This window comes from Rhinolophus sinicus, linkage group LG03 (genome assembly GCF_036562045.2).
Source record: "Rhinolophus sinicus isolate RSC01 linkage group LG03, ASM3656204v1, whole genome shotgun sequence".
In the NCBI taxonomy this organism is placed as follows: domain Eukaryota; kingdom Metazoa; phylum Chordata; class Mammalia; order Chiroptera; family Rhinolophidae; genus Rhinolophus; species Rhinolophus sinicus.
The window spans coordinates 191,047,614-191,063,407 of NC_133753.1; the positions used below are offsets into that span (position 1 = coordinate 191,047,614).

At 36.7% G+C, this 15,794-nt stretch overlaps 1 pseudogene; it reads left to right on the forward strand.

Annotated features, from left to right (window-relative positions):
* The first annotated feature begins 712 nt into the window (after positions 1-712).
* On the forward strand, positions 713-1,258 carry LOC109435517 (large ribosomal subunit protein uL23; annotated as a pseudogene).
* Positions 1,259-15,794: the final 14,536 nt, after the last annotated feature.

Here is a 15,794-nt window from a genome sequence, read left to right on the forward strand (position 1 = left end):
CTTAAGTAAGTACTCCATCACTTCAGGGAACTTGTTGAATGTGTTAAAGAGAGAAATGACAAAATTTTATCCCTTTAAGTCATGGCGGTTCTTAAAAGCAACATTACTTATGAACAAGAAATTCTGAGTTGAAGTGGATAATTATGACAGTTGTCATGACTATTATTTGAAATGGAGTTCATCCCTTAAATAATCTAATTATTTTACACTGATGTTACTAATTACTCTTCCAGCATGGGGACCAGGGGTATCTTCATATATAGCATTGAAGAAGACAAAGGGATTAAAAAATGATACTAATGCTTGCTTGTTTGTTTTTGTCAATGAATAACATTTAAAAAATTTGTTGGTGAAGAGATTCAATGTAGTTTAATAAAATGAAAAAGCAAGATATGGCATGAAAGATGGCATGTGTTTCAACAAAACAAACTGGAAAAGCGTTTCTCAGAGTTGTTAACTTTATGCCAGTGCATGTTGAGTATACCAGCTCATAATGTTAATGTTGAGTGTGTTTTTCATTAATAAGTGTACAATGGGCAAAAGAATGGTATAAATTGGATGTGGCCACTGTACAATGGAATTGGAATATAAGGTGTACCTGAAAGGATTTTTATAAGAAATTCTGCAAAACAAGAAACTCTTAAGGAGGGCCTTAATAGGGACTATAAAAGAATATATAATTAAACACGTGTAATTTGGCTTTTTCAAGAAGATGGCACTGAAAGTAAAGAAAGAAGCTCCTGCCTCTCCCAAAGCCGAAGCCAAAGCAAAGTCTTTAAAGCTAAAGAAAGCAGTGCTGAAAGGTGTCCACAGCCACAAAAACAAGAAGATCCGTACATCACCCACCTCCTGAAGGCCCAATATACTGTGGCTCTGAAGGCAGCCCCAATACCCTTGGAAGAGCGCCCCAGGAGAAACAAGCTCGACCACTGTGCCATGCTCCAGTTCCCCCAACTACCAAGGGGGCCATGAAGAAGATAGAAGACAACAGCACACTTGTGTTCATTGTGGATGATGTCAAGGCCAACAAGCGCCAGATCAAACAGGCTGTGAAGGAGCTCTGTGACATGCACGTGGCCAAGGTCAACACCCTGATCAGGCCTGATGGAGAGAAGGAGGCATAAGTTCGACTGGCTCCTGACCATGATGTTTTGGATATCGCCAACAAAATTGAAATCATCTAAACTGGGTCCAATGGTGAATTCAAAATATAATTTTTTTCACTGTAGAAAAATGACGTGTAATTTGGATACTTATGTTGTAGTGAGGAAAGATGGTTTTGAATGCATTACAGTAGACTTACACTATTTTGTGTAGGAAGAGCTAGGAAAGCTTTTCCAAAAAAAAATAAAAAAAAGTGTGAGACTTGGAGATTGAGAGAAATCCCTCTTTGGCTCCCCATATGATAGAGTACAGCATGAGCATGGGGTCACATGTCCTCTTGGAATGCCTGTTGGAGCATATGGTAGTGTCAAAAATTTTGAAATGCCAAAAAAAAAAGTATTCATTGTTTGGAATAGGACATCCCTTCTGTGTTATCTCTACCTTTCATAGTTTTGAGCTATTTTACATCTCTGTAAATTATATAAAACTGATAATAATAAAAATGATTCTTGTCCTAGACATGTAAATTAGTTGTGTTCAGTAGAGTGCCATGGGTTATTGCCCTATGGATAGGCTCATTCTTTGTGTCTGTAAGTTCATGTCCGCCTTTCTTGTTTCCCTATATGTGTGTTATACTTTGCAGTCTCCTTTGAACCAGTTGAAACGTTTATGGTTGGCTCATTAATTAATTACTTAAACAAACTTTTGACAATGTTCATTTTATATTGCCATGAGAGTCACAATTATGACCTCTTTCACAAACAATCTTTCATCACTTTTGAAGGTCATTCACTGAGGTGTGCCATGGACTCATCTTACAGAGCCAGGTTAACTGGGGTGCCAGGAAAGTATAGCTCATAGGCAGCATAAGCTCAGGCACATCTTTTCTTGGCTTGCAGATGTGAACACAAGCAGCAATCGAACTTTAATTTTGCTCAAACTCTATTTCTCTAGATTTTGGATATTTTTAAAATTATTGGTTTGTTTATAGATGGAAAGTTATTCCCAACTGGCGGCAGCAGTTGTTGGAAACTATAAGCTTTATAGTCTGAACATTTGGTGATCTCTATAAATGGATTAATGGATTATAGAGATCTGTGTTTGGTTGGGTGAGAGATGACAGAGAATCTTCATTGTTAATCATTTGTCATTATGTCTGTTTTGAGCTCAGTTCAATTGAGAATTTCATTTTCAGAGAGCAGAATACAGCTCATTGAGATACAGTAAAACACAAGTATCTCTTCTTGTTTTACACTTGATAGTTGAAAACAAGTATTACCATTCATTTCTAGGGAAACTACCCTTAATCTTCAGTTTCTGTCCATGTGTAAGTAGAATTGTCTTCCGCCCTTGGCTCTAAGCTGAGGGTGGGTATATCAATTAGACACAGCCAACAACAACCCAACAACAATAACAACAATAACAACAACAAAAAGTGTCCTATCTTCAGTGATTGGTTCAGGGATGGACATGTGACCCAACTAGAGCCAACAAGGAGCAGTGAGATGCTTGTAAGGACTTTTGTGAAGGAGACACCACATTTTAGCTGTACTTGAATTTGGGAGGGTCTCACTTTGAACTTGCTGGCAGGTTAGTTTCCACCACATGATGCCTGAGATTGAAGAAGCACCAAAGAATAGAGCCAAGAAATTGAGGGAAACTGAATCCAGAGATTCTCTCCAGAGAATGTGCTCCTAGGAGATTTAATGAAGTCATTAATTGTTCAGAGATAATTATTTGAGTAAAAGTTTCTTCTCAAGGAAAATTGGAGGAGCATTTTCTGTTTGGCGATGAAATACACATTCCCAAAGATGGTGGCAATGCACTGAGGTTCCTGGGACTGTTGGTGCAACCTGGTGGTCCTGGGGGATGTGGAAGGAAGATACTCTGGCCATAGTTAATGATCTTGGCATTACAGAAGTTTCATGGGATGTCAGTCTCTCTGTCATCTTTCTGTGAAGAAAATTCACACCGTTAGAGGTTGCAGAAATCTAAGGACCATGCCCGCACCGGGACTCTGCTGACCTGCCACCCAAGCATGAAGTCAATTGATAAGCTCCACTTTCTTCTCTGTCATTGACCCAGTGTATTTCTGATTCTCTCAACTTTCAGCCTCTTCACTATGCATAAAGGCATCTCTGCTTTCCCCTGAGCCTGGGCCCTGCACGGAGGCTGATGGGCGTTATGTGTGGAAGGATATTTCTGGACCTGTGCTGTTACTCTGGGGTAACAGCCAGTGAAACCAACGCTGGACCCTATTTCTAACTGATCTTTAGATGAACTTAACCCCTCCTCAGCAGGAACTGGTGCCTTTATATCCAGATCTGTGAGGAGAGAACTTATGAGTCAGTGATTTACCCTTCTAGGAGTTTAAAAAAAATCCTATTCTTAGTTTTCCACACAACAGTAACCAATTTGTGAAACTAACTCGTGGCATCTTCTTGAGCTGCTCTTTAAATCTGTATTTCATGGTTGCACTTTCTCATTGACCAAGCTGCTACTTGGTGGGCAAGATGAGGAACTCATCTGTTATCAGAAGTCTATGGCCGAGGAGCTCCACCTTAATCACATAACCACTGCTCAGATATTTCTGGTCTTTTTAGCCACCTTAGCTCCTAGCACTGGCCAGGAACTTCACTGACCAATGTCCTCATATCCACTATTGAATTCTTAAGTCTTCTGTAACTCAAATTTCATCAGTTTAGCTTCCTGGGAAGGTCCTTGTGTATGGGCACATCATTTTGAGTAAAAAGTAACGGCTTCCAGATAAATCGTTTCTAAGAAAACTGCTTCCCAAGGAACAGTAGGGTCCTTTTTCTGTGGTAATTTTGCTTTCAAAATTGTCATGTTTTTTCCTCAGCCTTAGAACTGTGGCAAAATGCTTATATTTAATAGGCCAATACTTCCACTTTAATTCAAACACTACTATTTCAGAAGAAAATTTTTATATTGTAATTCATCAGCCTTTAAATCCTTTCCTATGATTCATGTGTTATAGTTACCTGAGTGACTCCATGCTGTTGTATGAAGGCCACAGATTAAGGATATCCATTAGCAGAAAATGTTTTTCATGGATCTGTCTATCCACTTTAATGGCTTTCTCACTTTCTCTCAACACTGAAATCCCTAGTTGGTTGACTTATCTGTCCCACTCATTTTCAAGGCCTGGAGATAATGTGGACACCTATTATCCTTTAAAGTCTTAAGAGGAAGTAAGGCAGAAAATTTGTCTGAAGTTACTTAGTAACCATAGTGTATTTTTTTTAAAAAAAATTAGTTTCTATTTAATAAATGGTGCTGGGAAAACTGGACTGACACATGCAAAAAAATGAAGCTGGACCACCTCCTTACACCATATACGAGAACAAATTCAAAATGGATTAAAGACTTAAATGTAAGACCTGAAATCATAAAGCTCCTAGAAGAAAATATAGGGAGTATATTTGCAGACATTACAAAATATTACACTGAGTAATATTTTTATTGATATATCCCCTCAGGCAAGAGAAGTAAAAGAAAAAAAAATAAACATATGGAATTACATCAAACTTAAAGTTTTTTTCACAGCAAAGGAAACCATCAATAAGACAAAAAGGAAGCCAACTGAATAGGAAAAGATATTTGTCAATGATACATCTGATAATGGGTTAATATCAAATATTTATAAAACACTCAGCTCAACACCAAAAATCAAGCAACCCAATTAAAATATGGGCAGAGGACATGAAGAGACATTTCTCTAAAGGGGACATACAGATGGCCAACAGACATATCAAAAAATGCTCAACCTCACTAATCATTAGAAAAATGCAAATAAAAACCACATTGAGATTCCACCTCACCCCAGTCAAAATGGCTATCATCAATAAATCAACAAACAACAAGTGCTGGCAAGGTTGTGGAGAAAAGGGAACCCTGGTGCCCTGTGGGTGAGATTGCAGATTGGTGCAGCCAATATGGAAATCCGTAAGTATGGTTTTGAATAGCACTTTATTTCTACTGCTTTCCTACAGAGTTTTCATAAGGTAGATGAGACCTAGCTGAGCTCTCCATATTAGCACAGAGATTCCTCAGTGACTACACACGTGTGTATGTATATAAGCTGGGAGACTAACAGAGGTGCAAAATATTCATGCCACATTCTCACCCATCCTCGCACAGCCATGTTCCGAGGGACCTGAGGGATTTTTATATTCTAGAAAATACTACAATTTCTCAAGTTCCCTTCTCCCCTTGAGAGATGTGCCCTGCAGTTCCCAATATTTCAACCAGAGACATACTTGTCAAAAGAGAGTTGCTCAGATATCATCTCTACTGTTCCTCGGAAGAAAATAGTGGATAAGCCCGTGTGAATAATGAGACATGCTTCTCCCTCGAGTCATTAGCAGGATACACTGTTCTTTTTCTCCAGCTCCATCGGTTCTACAGAACAGAACATTTGATGTAAAGTTTCTTCAGCTGTGCACTCTCATATTCAAGCCTGAGGCTATAGCAATTTTGACTGCTACAATCCAGCTGCTTTTCTGTCTGCTCTCACTAATAACTCTATTATAATATTTATAATACTGTCTATTAAACTGAGAGTTTCTTTTCCCCACAGACACTATCAAATTATCCTCCCTCTTTAGTTCACGCTCATGGCTCAGTTCTTGCCTGAGAGTGGGCAGACGTGTTGACAAGGAGGATTGCTACTGAAGTTGTTTCCCAACTCAGCTCAAAAAAGAGTCCCATCTGCCTTGGCTTGGCTGAAAGCCACCAGAGGCGCAGCTGGAGTCTGACTCACCACATCAGCCAGGTGGGACTTGGGGAAGCTTGTGCACTGGAGGGCTTGCATTTTTTGTTGTTGGTTGTTTGGTTTGGATGCTGAATTTTTCTTGTGAATGAGGCAGGTGAAATTCTGATCACAGTGTTTGCAAGACACCATTTTCTGAGATTAATTGAAGCTCTTTCACCTAATGAAAGTATTAGAAACATTAAATTGTGTTTCAGAGACACATTAGGTGACATTGCCAGTATGATGACAGGAATGAAATGTGTTCAAGTTGGGTCAATGTGAGAGATGGGTCCTTGAGACTTGTTCTTGCAAAGGTAATTGCTCTAAGCATTTAAAAAATTGAAATGGAGGTGCCTTGCTAAAGATGCAGTGGCTATTGTGGAGGCCATTTACGGTCATATTAGAGTGAAGAGGAAAGAGAATTGGTAGGGATTCCTGAGAACTCAAAAGGCTGATGTCCTATCTCCCATCTTGGTGTAGAGTTTTCCAGAAAAGGCGTTGATTTGATAGTCCTTTGTACTGGAAAGATATGGAAAGTATTTTTGTTCATGGAAGCAAAAGAGTAATTCTAGGAAACCAACTAAGGCAAGATGGCAGGTCACAGAGGCCCAGGTGTATGGGCATACACTAAACATCATTAATAATAAAATAAAAAATAGCCTCTATTATGAGCCATAAACTACATTGTTATATTATATCATTTAACTCAGATCCCGGGGGGGGGGGGGGGGAGGGGAACAAAAACAACTTTCTCTTCTAAAGTAAGTGTGTGAAGTACGTGGTATTTTATGATCTTATAATGAAAACAGGAGTTGCATATCAGAAAGAAAGTTCTACAGTGTTTAAAATGAAACTACAATGAAAGTCAGGTCACACAGAGGTGCTGTTTTCTCCCAATTAAGCCAGGAAAATAAGCATGACACTATGTCTTTTCGGATGTTAGAGCTGAGCTTCAGGTGGGTAAGAAGTAAAAAATGATAAAGTAACTGATGAAGATTACTGGAGGAAAACGGTTAGAACTATATAATCAGATTGAAGGAAATTACATCTTATGGTGAAGGTCAGAATGATGGGAAATAGATTCACACAAAATGAAGTTGCTCAAGATGTTCGAAGAATATCATAATCACTCATTCCATTTATATATATATATATATATATATATATATATATATATATATATATATATCATGAATAACTGCAGATAAAATACATTTGTAAAAGCCTTTGAGTAATCAATTATTGAACATATAATGAAACAATTCTAGGTGATAATAAAAGCTTAATTAGATGTATCTTTTTAAGAGGGGGATTCAAATAATGGTATATCTTACAATAAACAGTATTTTCAATTTTCTGAAAAATACATGTTATTTGGTTTACCAGTTTGTCTACTTTAGCATAGTACTGGTCCTAAATTTTTTGGGCAAACTTAATTGCCAAAAGGCAAAAAAGGTTGGAAGAAAACGAAGAAAAACAAGGAGGTAGCAGAAAGGAATTACAGAAATATTCTGCTAAGTGCTTGCATCTCACTTCAGATAAATGGCTCTTACTCCCAGCCTGTTGACTCAATATGTATAGAAATTTTATTATTTTATTTTTTTATTTTTATTTTTTTAAATTTTATTTTATTAAATTTATTGGGGTGACAATTGTTAGTAAAATTACATAGATTTCAGGTGTACAATTCTGTATTACATCATCTATAAATCCCATTGTGTGTTTACATCCAAAATTTTATTTTTTATTAGTTACAGTTGATAACAAGTACTAAATTAAAAATTATCTATAGGGGGTGTATTTCATCAGAGGCAAGCAAACTAAAAGTATTACAATGGACAAGTTTAAAAAAATAAGCGAGCCAGCATTTGGTATATAAGTGGAAACTAATCATAGTAATGCTGATTCATCATGACAAATGAATATTTGTATCCTTATTAAAGAAAATATGACACAGTTGAATATGTTTTGGAAATACTGCCTTCAAAAAATGATTATTTTTATGATGATACTAAAAAAGTGTAAATCTCGGGTTTTCTGAAAACTTCAGAACCTCTTTTTCCATTGGTGACAAGTAAATCAGTCTTTAATTTACTAAAAACTTTTCAATAAAAAATTTAAATCCTTCTCTGTTTTAAACTAATACTCAGTTTAGTTTGTTAGACAAAATCATACTCAAAAGAGAGCACCAGTAGTAGGAAAAATTACTGTAGTTGTGATGAAAGATGTAGAAAGATGTTAAATTTGACAGTCTGAAAGGAACATAGTTGGACAGACTAGCCAAGGATGAAATTAATAACAAAGTCAGGCAATTTCAATGCAAACTGCCAAGGTCTACACCAATTATAGCACCAGCACCACTTTTCAGGCACCTCAATGTGTACATGAGAGGACAGACAGTGACACAGTCCAGCTTCTTCTCAAATGGCAAAATCACCTACCACAGCTTTAATATATTTGTACGAAAATAGGGTTTCTGCTCACTCTCATAATAGTTGACCTGCAGTCTCAGCTTCCGTTTCCACTTTATTTCATGCTGTTTTAAGAAAATGCAATAAAATAACTCTTACGGATTTCTTTTTTACAGGACAGGGATGTATGTTGGCTTTGTTTTTAAGGAGACAGTTTTCATCTTTGTAGGTAGACAGTTCTTCCTCCTTGAATTTCAATTCCATAAACCTATAGAAAACCAAACTTGGATTCACAGTGTGCTTTTCAGAGCTAGAGTGAACAGAGCAAAAATGTGAGTGGCTTTTTCAGAGATGTCTTAAAGTGCAGTGAGTGGAGAGTCAAATCTCCTTCATTTGGCAGGCAGAGTTATGAGGACTGACCTGAGGATCATTTTACATGAAGGAGGTCTACAATCATCTATTCACTTATTCATTCATTTGCTTATTACTTAGCAAGACTTTACAAATATATACTGACACCAGGCTATGCTTCTTGCAGGGGGTTTCAGGAGGGAGGATGAGAGAAATGTGAATAAATCACCTGCCCTTAAGGAATTTCTGGTTAAGTTCAGAAATACCTGTAAAAAAACACACACACACAAACAAAAACCTGTCAAAAGTTAATTATAATGCAATATTGTTTTATTATATCCATTTTTTCTTCATTTTTAATTCATTTCTTCATCCAGTCAATAATTCATTTCACAAACAAAGATTACTATTGTGTTTCTGGCACTGCAGAGATGCAAAGCTTAATACATCACATTCCTTTATTCAAAGAAGAACATTCTAGAGATAAAATTTCCAAATGAATTTAATTAACGGGATAAAAGAAAGTCGAATTATTGTTCCCAAATATTCACTCATCTTTCCAATAAGAGGATTATTCATTCTCGACTATTGTCATTGCACGCACAGTGCCTTCTGTTGATGCTGGGTTGGTCCACGAGGCTTCTTTTGTCCAATGGCATGTTAGTAGAGTGATGCTCACCGAACCCAAGAGACAACTTTAAAAGCTACTGTGTCTTTCTACCAGCTTTCTAGTTCTTTTTTTCTTGCTAGGAAAAAAGGCAAGTTCAGATAGGGGCTTGCCCTCCAGTCTGAGTTCCAGAATCAATGACAAAATACATAGGAAAGTTTAGCAGCCAAACCTCAGCTGCTTGCATAAAAGAGTTGAGAAATGAAATTGTTGTAAGCTATTGAGATCATTTTTTTGTTGTGGACATTTTCAGTATAAGACTGACTAATACCATACTATTCCACTTTACCTAACAAATACTGCAAATTATTTATCAAAAAGGTGCTCAGTGAGCTGGATTTTTTAACTTTTCTACCCAGTTAAAGATAGAAGATGGTTCTTATCATTTAAAATACATGAGAAAATCCAGGGAACTACTGATGAGGATGATATGTTTGGAGGAAAAGACAGATTTTGGTAAAATCTAAGTGAAAGGAAATATTTAATGAGAAATTACCCTGAACAGGGAAATAAGAGTCATGGCTTATATGCTATTCTAAAAAGTTGGTATACTTCTCCTCAAGCAAATAGGAAAGTAAAGAAGGGTTTTAAACAAAGGCAAAGAATTTTGTATTTTTGAAAATCTTTCATGGTGTCACCACCTGAATTGAGAAGTCCTAGGTTTGAATATTTTCTTTTCCATTTGTTTTTTTTGGGACCTTAATCTTTCGCATTTTCAGTGTCTCAATTTGAAAAATGTGGAAATTCACAGACTCAATGTATGTGAACTCAATGTATTCGCCCCCCCCCCCCCCAGAAACAGAGTAATTTCTTACTTAGTATTTCATACTATTTGAAAGTTTATTTTTTCTCCGGAATCTGTAAACTGGGTATCAACAGGTAGGAGGGGTGTCCATAAACACTGGTAAGAGCATACTGGGGAAGAAAAAAAACACTTCTCACTGCCGGCTTAGGTGATGTTATTTAATAGATAGGATGACTTACATCAATGTGATATGTATCATGGAAAAGAATTCGCTGAGTTGTCTTGGTTAAGTCTGAAGCTTTGCATGTAAAATGAAATTTCCAGATCTTGCTCCAAATGCCAAAGATAGGGAACCGTTCAAATATTTAAATAATTTCCCCAAACTGAAACATTTTATTGGAGTCCTGATCCTGAAAATAAGGGTGGATCTGAAACATACAATTATTGCCAAAAGATTCATTAACGTACCTTTAGGAAACGCTAAAGGTACATTAATGAATATTTATATATATAATACTGAGGTATTTGTGTGTGTGTGTGTGTGTGTGAGAGAGATTGCTGTGGTGTTTTATCCATGACTTTGGAATTCAAAATTATATCAAACACAGAGGCCCAATAATTTAGAAAATTTATTCTCTGTGCTTTACAAAAATCTGTATGCATGTTGCTCTTTTTAGTTCCTTTATTTCTAGCAAATTATAGTAGCCTCTTTTATGACCACAGCCCATTTATCTTAGCAGGAAGCATTGGTAAAATACATCTGCATAGCGTGAATGCTCATCTGATAAGTGCTTCTCTGCGGACTGAATGTTTTAACTTTTATAAATAGAGAGAACCATTTTTCCCCCTGGGTAAAATCTATGCCATAGATTAATACACACCCTTTCATCACTGAAATGGGCTGCAGTTAGAGATGTATGTTTATGATGCTGCTTTGGTGCCCTGATAGGTGGATAATACATATTCGGCCTTTTCAAAAGAAACACAGTTGTATTATTCACACCACTGGCTTTAATGAGCTGGCTCGGAGCCATCGTCATCCATCCTGACATTTACATTCCCCCCATGTTGTTCCACAGCCTTGTGATGACATAATTGTTGCTTGTATAATAAGTGCCAATGTGAAGTACATTAGCCATGAAAAGCCTAATTTATAACCCAAATGGCCAGTTTGACCATTAGCTGGAAAAAAATTAGATCTCGCTGTTTCAAAATCAATACTACTTCAGGGCAGATAATATATATGTTTAATATCTTACAACTTGGTGAAGATTACAAGGTTGATTGAAATGCCTCAAAAATAGGGATGAGAGCCATGCAGCTGAGCAATATGGACTTGTAATTTATTTCTTTAATATAGCAGCAGTTTGTCAGGAGTGTCACAGAAATCTGGATTGGGCTTTATTATTGTTTGCACACTGCTCAGCACAAATGAATAATTCAATCCAAGGCAGAGAGAACAGAAGAAATATTAACAGTTATTTAACCTGACCACTATTATATATCAAGGAACTGCGTTGTCATCAGGGTTTCCAAAGAAAATGCAAAACAGCCAGTTAAATTTAAATTTCAAATAAATAACAAATGCTTTTGTAGCATACTCACGTCCCAAACATGGCAACCTTGATGGTCATTATATGGTTGGCCCCAGGGTTCGTGCTATACAAGTTGGGTGAGGATGGGTAAAGAAGATGTGATAATGCGTTAAGGTCTTGGTTTCTCTTAATACTGTATCAGTTACCAAGGTCTGACAAGTTCATGAACTTGTTGCAACGATGTTGCTAACCTTTTTTTATATCAGAGGGATCATTCATTATGAATTTGTACCAGCTGCACAAACTTTTCACCAAGTTTACTATTTGGAAGTGCTGAAAATGCTGAGAGAAAAAGTTAGATGACCTGAACTTTTCGCCAATTCATGGCTCTTGCATCAGGGCAATGCACCAGCTCACACAGCACTGTCTGTGAGGGAGTTTTTAGCCAGTAAACAAATAACTGTATTGGAACACCCTCCCTACTCACCTGATCTGGCCCCCAATGACTTCTTTCTTTACCCAAAGATAAAGGAAATATTGAAAGGAAGACATTTTGATGACATTCCAGACATCAGGGGTAATACAACAACAGCTCTGATGATCATTCCAGAAAAATAATTCCAAAATTGTTTTGAAGGGTGAACTAGGCACTGGTGTCAGTGCATAGCTTCCCAAGGGGAGTACTTCGAAGGTGACCGTAATGATATTCAGCAATGAGGTATGTAGCACTTTTTCTAGGATGAGTTCCCAAACTTCAAGGTCAGACCTCGTATATGAAAATACATTCCTAAGCATTCTATGTTAATATCTGTTCAGGTACCCAGAAAAAATTGGGAGAATATGCATTGCACTTAAATCACACTTTAAATCAGTGGATTTCTGAAAAACTTTCTAGCAAATAATCATGCGTCCAAAGGCACAGTAAGTTACAGTAAGCTGTAATATGTTATCCTTTAAATTTGTTCTGGAAATAGTTCAAATGAATTTTGAGTTTGGAATTCTTGCTACAGTGTCAATTAAGGGAGGAATGGATGGTGTCAAAGCAGCTGGTAAACTTGGTTCTTTCTGTCACTAGTCAGTGAAAGAGTTTATCAACCTAATCATCTGCCAACCCAAGTATTTGACCAAACGATCAGCTCCTTGTCAGAAGAGCTCATCTGATGATTGTAGAGAACCTAATACTTGATTTCATTCCAAGACTCAGTGTGGTGTAACCTAGAACACTTTTGCTGAAGATCTCATATGTGAAGAACCTAATCACGAGATCATTCCAGCTGGAACTCTAGTTTAGGATGTGTTTATACACGTTTGTTCACACATGTTAGCAGAACTAGCAGGAATTGCAGATAATTGACATAACAGTATAATTGAAAAGACGCAAATTTCTAGTATTCCATGCTATGCTGTTTTGAAGTTTTACTTTTCATATAATATTAAATACCATAAACATGATATTGAACACCTATGACATTAACATTATATGATATTTAATATTGCTATTATCACTAATAAGTACCCTCACTGAATTTTGCCTATGGAAGAATATTTTACTCATGGCACTTGCAGCAAAGAATCTTTGCTTTAAACCACGAAGATTTAGTTGTGTTTTTTTAATTTGTTTATTTGTTTTGTTTATTTTGTTTTTACCAACGCCTAACCTAGTCTATTGTGGCAGGTCTACTCATTGAGTTCTACAGAGTATAGATGAAAGCATATTAAGTGTCCAAGTCACTAGTGTGAATTCTTTACACTGGTCTAATGAGCATTTATAAACCAGCAGCGGTGAATCAAATTCTTACAGGTAGGAAGTGGAAAACCAAAACCTGTACCTTTTGCAACATATCAACTTCTAATAAGTCTTCAATTGCCTGGAACCAACTCTTTCCTATGGCCACTACAATCTATGCCTCTGTCAGCCTTGTACGTTGCCACTTAGTATGTATCAGACAGGATAAGTAGATGAGGTTTTGTAACAAATAAGTTCAGATTCCTAGTGGCTTAAAATAGTAATATTTATTTATTATTCATGCTACATATCAATCTGGGTTGGCTAGGGGAATCTCCTACTGTTTCCTCAGTCCAGGACTGAGCTCTAGTTGGAATTTCACATGTTACTGATACAGAAGGAAAAAAAAAAAAAAAAGAACGCAGACCAGCTCTTAAATTTCCATCATCCAGAAAGTACATGTCATAGGTGTGTCACATGTCACATTTGTTTGGCCTACATAAGCCCCGGGGACACACCTAGCTTTATGTTATTTGGGAATTGTAATCTATCCATGTACCTGGAAAGAGAGAGTAGGAATATCTGACTAGCCCTGATGACTATCAGAGCATATTCCATTTTCCCCTTTTTCTGCAGAAAAATACATGTTTTGGTTCAGAAAAGGCTACTTCCTTGTTGCTATGGTGTTTTTATGTGAAGCTTTCATTTGTTCCAATGTGTCAGTGCAGTACTGCAAGCTAAAAATAGAAAGCTGAAGTTGAATTAAGATTAGTGCTTTTGCTTATTTCTACTGTCAAAGAAGTTTTAAAAAATTCTACTCAGATTAATTACATATAGCTGAAATTCCTAAATAATTTATTGCTTTAATCTATCATATTGCCTCTCTGTCTCTGTCTGTTTCTCTGTCTCTGCCTCCATTTTTCCATTTTTTTCCATTCTCTAGCACACTTAATTTTTTTATCTTTAGTTCCCTGACTCAGTTCATTTAGGCATGATATATCTTATTGACCTTCACATCAAATGTCATGTCTCTGAACTTTTGATTGAATATACTGTAGAAAAGGAGGACGGAGACACTTAAAGGATTTGTTCAAAATCTCAATTACACTTTGAAGCACACCTCTAGATTTCTCAAGAAACTCTCAATTATGACAATTGAATAAAGGCCCAGAATTTGACCTTAAAATGCTGCCCTTGGCTTCACACTGAGAAATAAGTTGATCTTGAGCAATTAAGTTGATCTTAACCAGTTCGGGCAAGATGCTTGGGCATTGTTTATAGGAACCAAGGTCAATTGATACTTGATTTCTTTCTTGGTAAATTAGACTTATTTTCTGAAATAGCCCCTTTTCTTAATAAAAAATGTCTATTATTTCCTTTTGAACCATCTACCATCTTTGTCACTTCTATTCTTGGACAATTGCCTAATTTCCTGGGTTATAGACCCTTGACTATGGGATCTAGATCTTATATTCTGGTAGTTGATAAATGTTCTTGTACTTTTAAAGATTTCTGGGGCATAAAACCACAACAGCAAAAAGTAATGAACATATTCCTGTTTACATTTAATTCATTATTTACAAATACCATTCGTCATCACTGTAGCTTCAGTTAGTATGTTGAAACACATTTGTCAAAAATGAGACTCCATAATTAAAATTGATACGTTCTTATCATACAGAAAGAAACAAAAATAGTTTGCAGTAATTCATTTACTTATTATACTCATTTATATTTTGCCAGACCTTATTCTAGGTCATGGCATTAACAAAGGATGTACCTGGTGTCACCTTCATGGATTTCTGGAAATGTGAGTCTTCTAAGTAGTGGTAGTTATGCTAGATTACAAGGAAAAATTTCAAGCTGAAGATACTGCTGACAATGGATGTGCTCAGGTAAGTTGTAGTCAGAAGGGCTATTGGGCTGCATAAGGACATTAATTTCACGGGTAGATGTAGGAGAGGGACACAGGAAGAGGATGGGCAAAATCCTAAATACAATCTTCACTTGTCCCCAAATTTCATTTTAGACCAGACTCTTTTGAGACAGGTAATGAAAACAGGTGTTTATTTTTTTAAATCTTTTTTGGCAAGATTATAGTGGTGCTGGTGGTGCTGGTGTTGGTGGGTTTCTATGGAATACAAGAACTCCTATCACCTTCTTCGCTTTGTATTGGGATTTGGGGCACAGTTCACCAACAGCCCAGAACACTCGTGACCAAGCGTCTGCAACTCAGGGAAGTTGCCACCAGATGGCAGATTGAGCTTGTTAAGGATAAAATCCTAGCAATCTTTTGCCCTTCAAATGCCAGTGTATAGGATGAACCTGTATGCTCAGTGAAGTAAGTCAGACAGAAAGACAAACACCTCATGATCGCACTTATATGTGGAATCTAAAAAAACAAAAGAGGAACAGACCCATAGATATAGAGAAGAAGCTTATGATTGCCAAAGGGGGTGGGAGATTAAACAAACAAAAAAA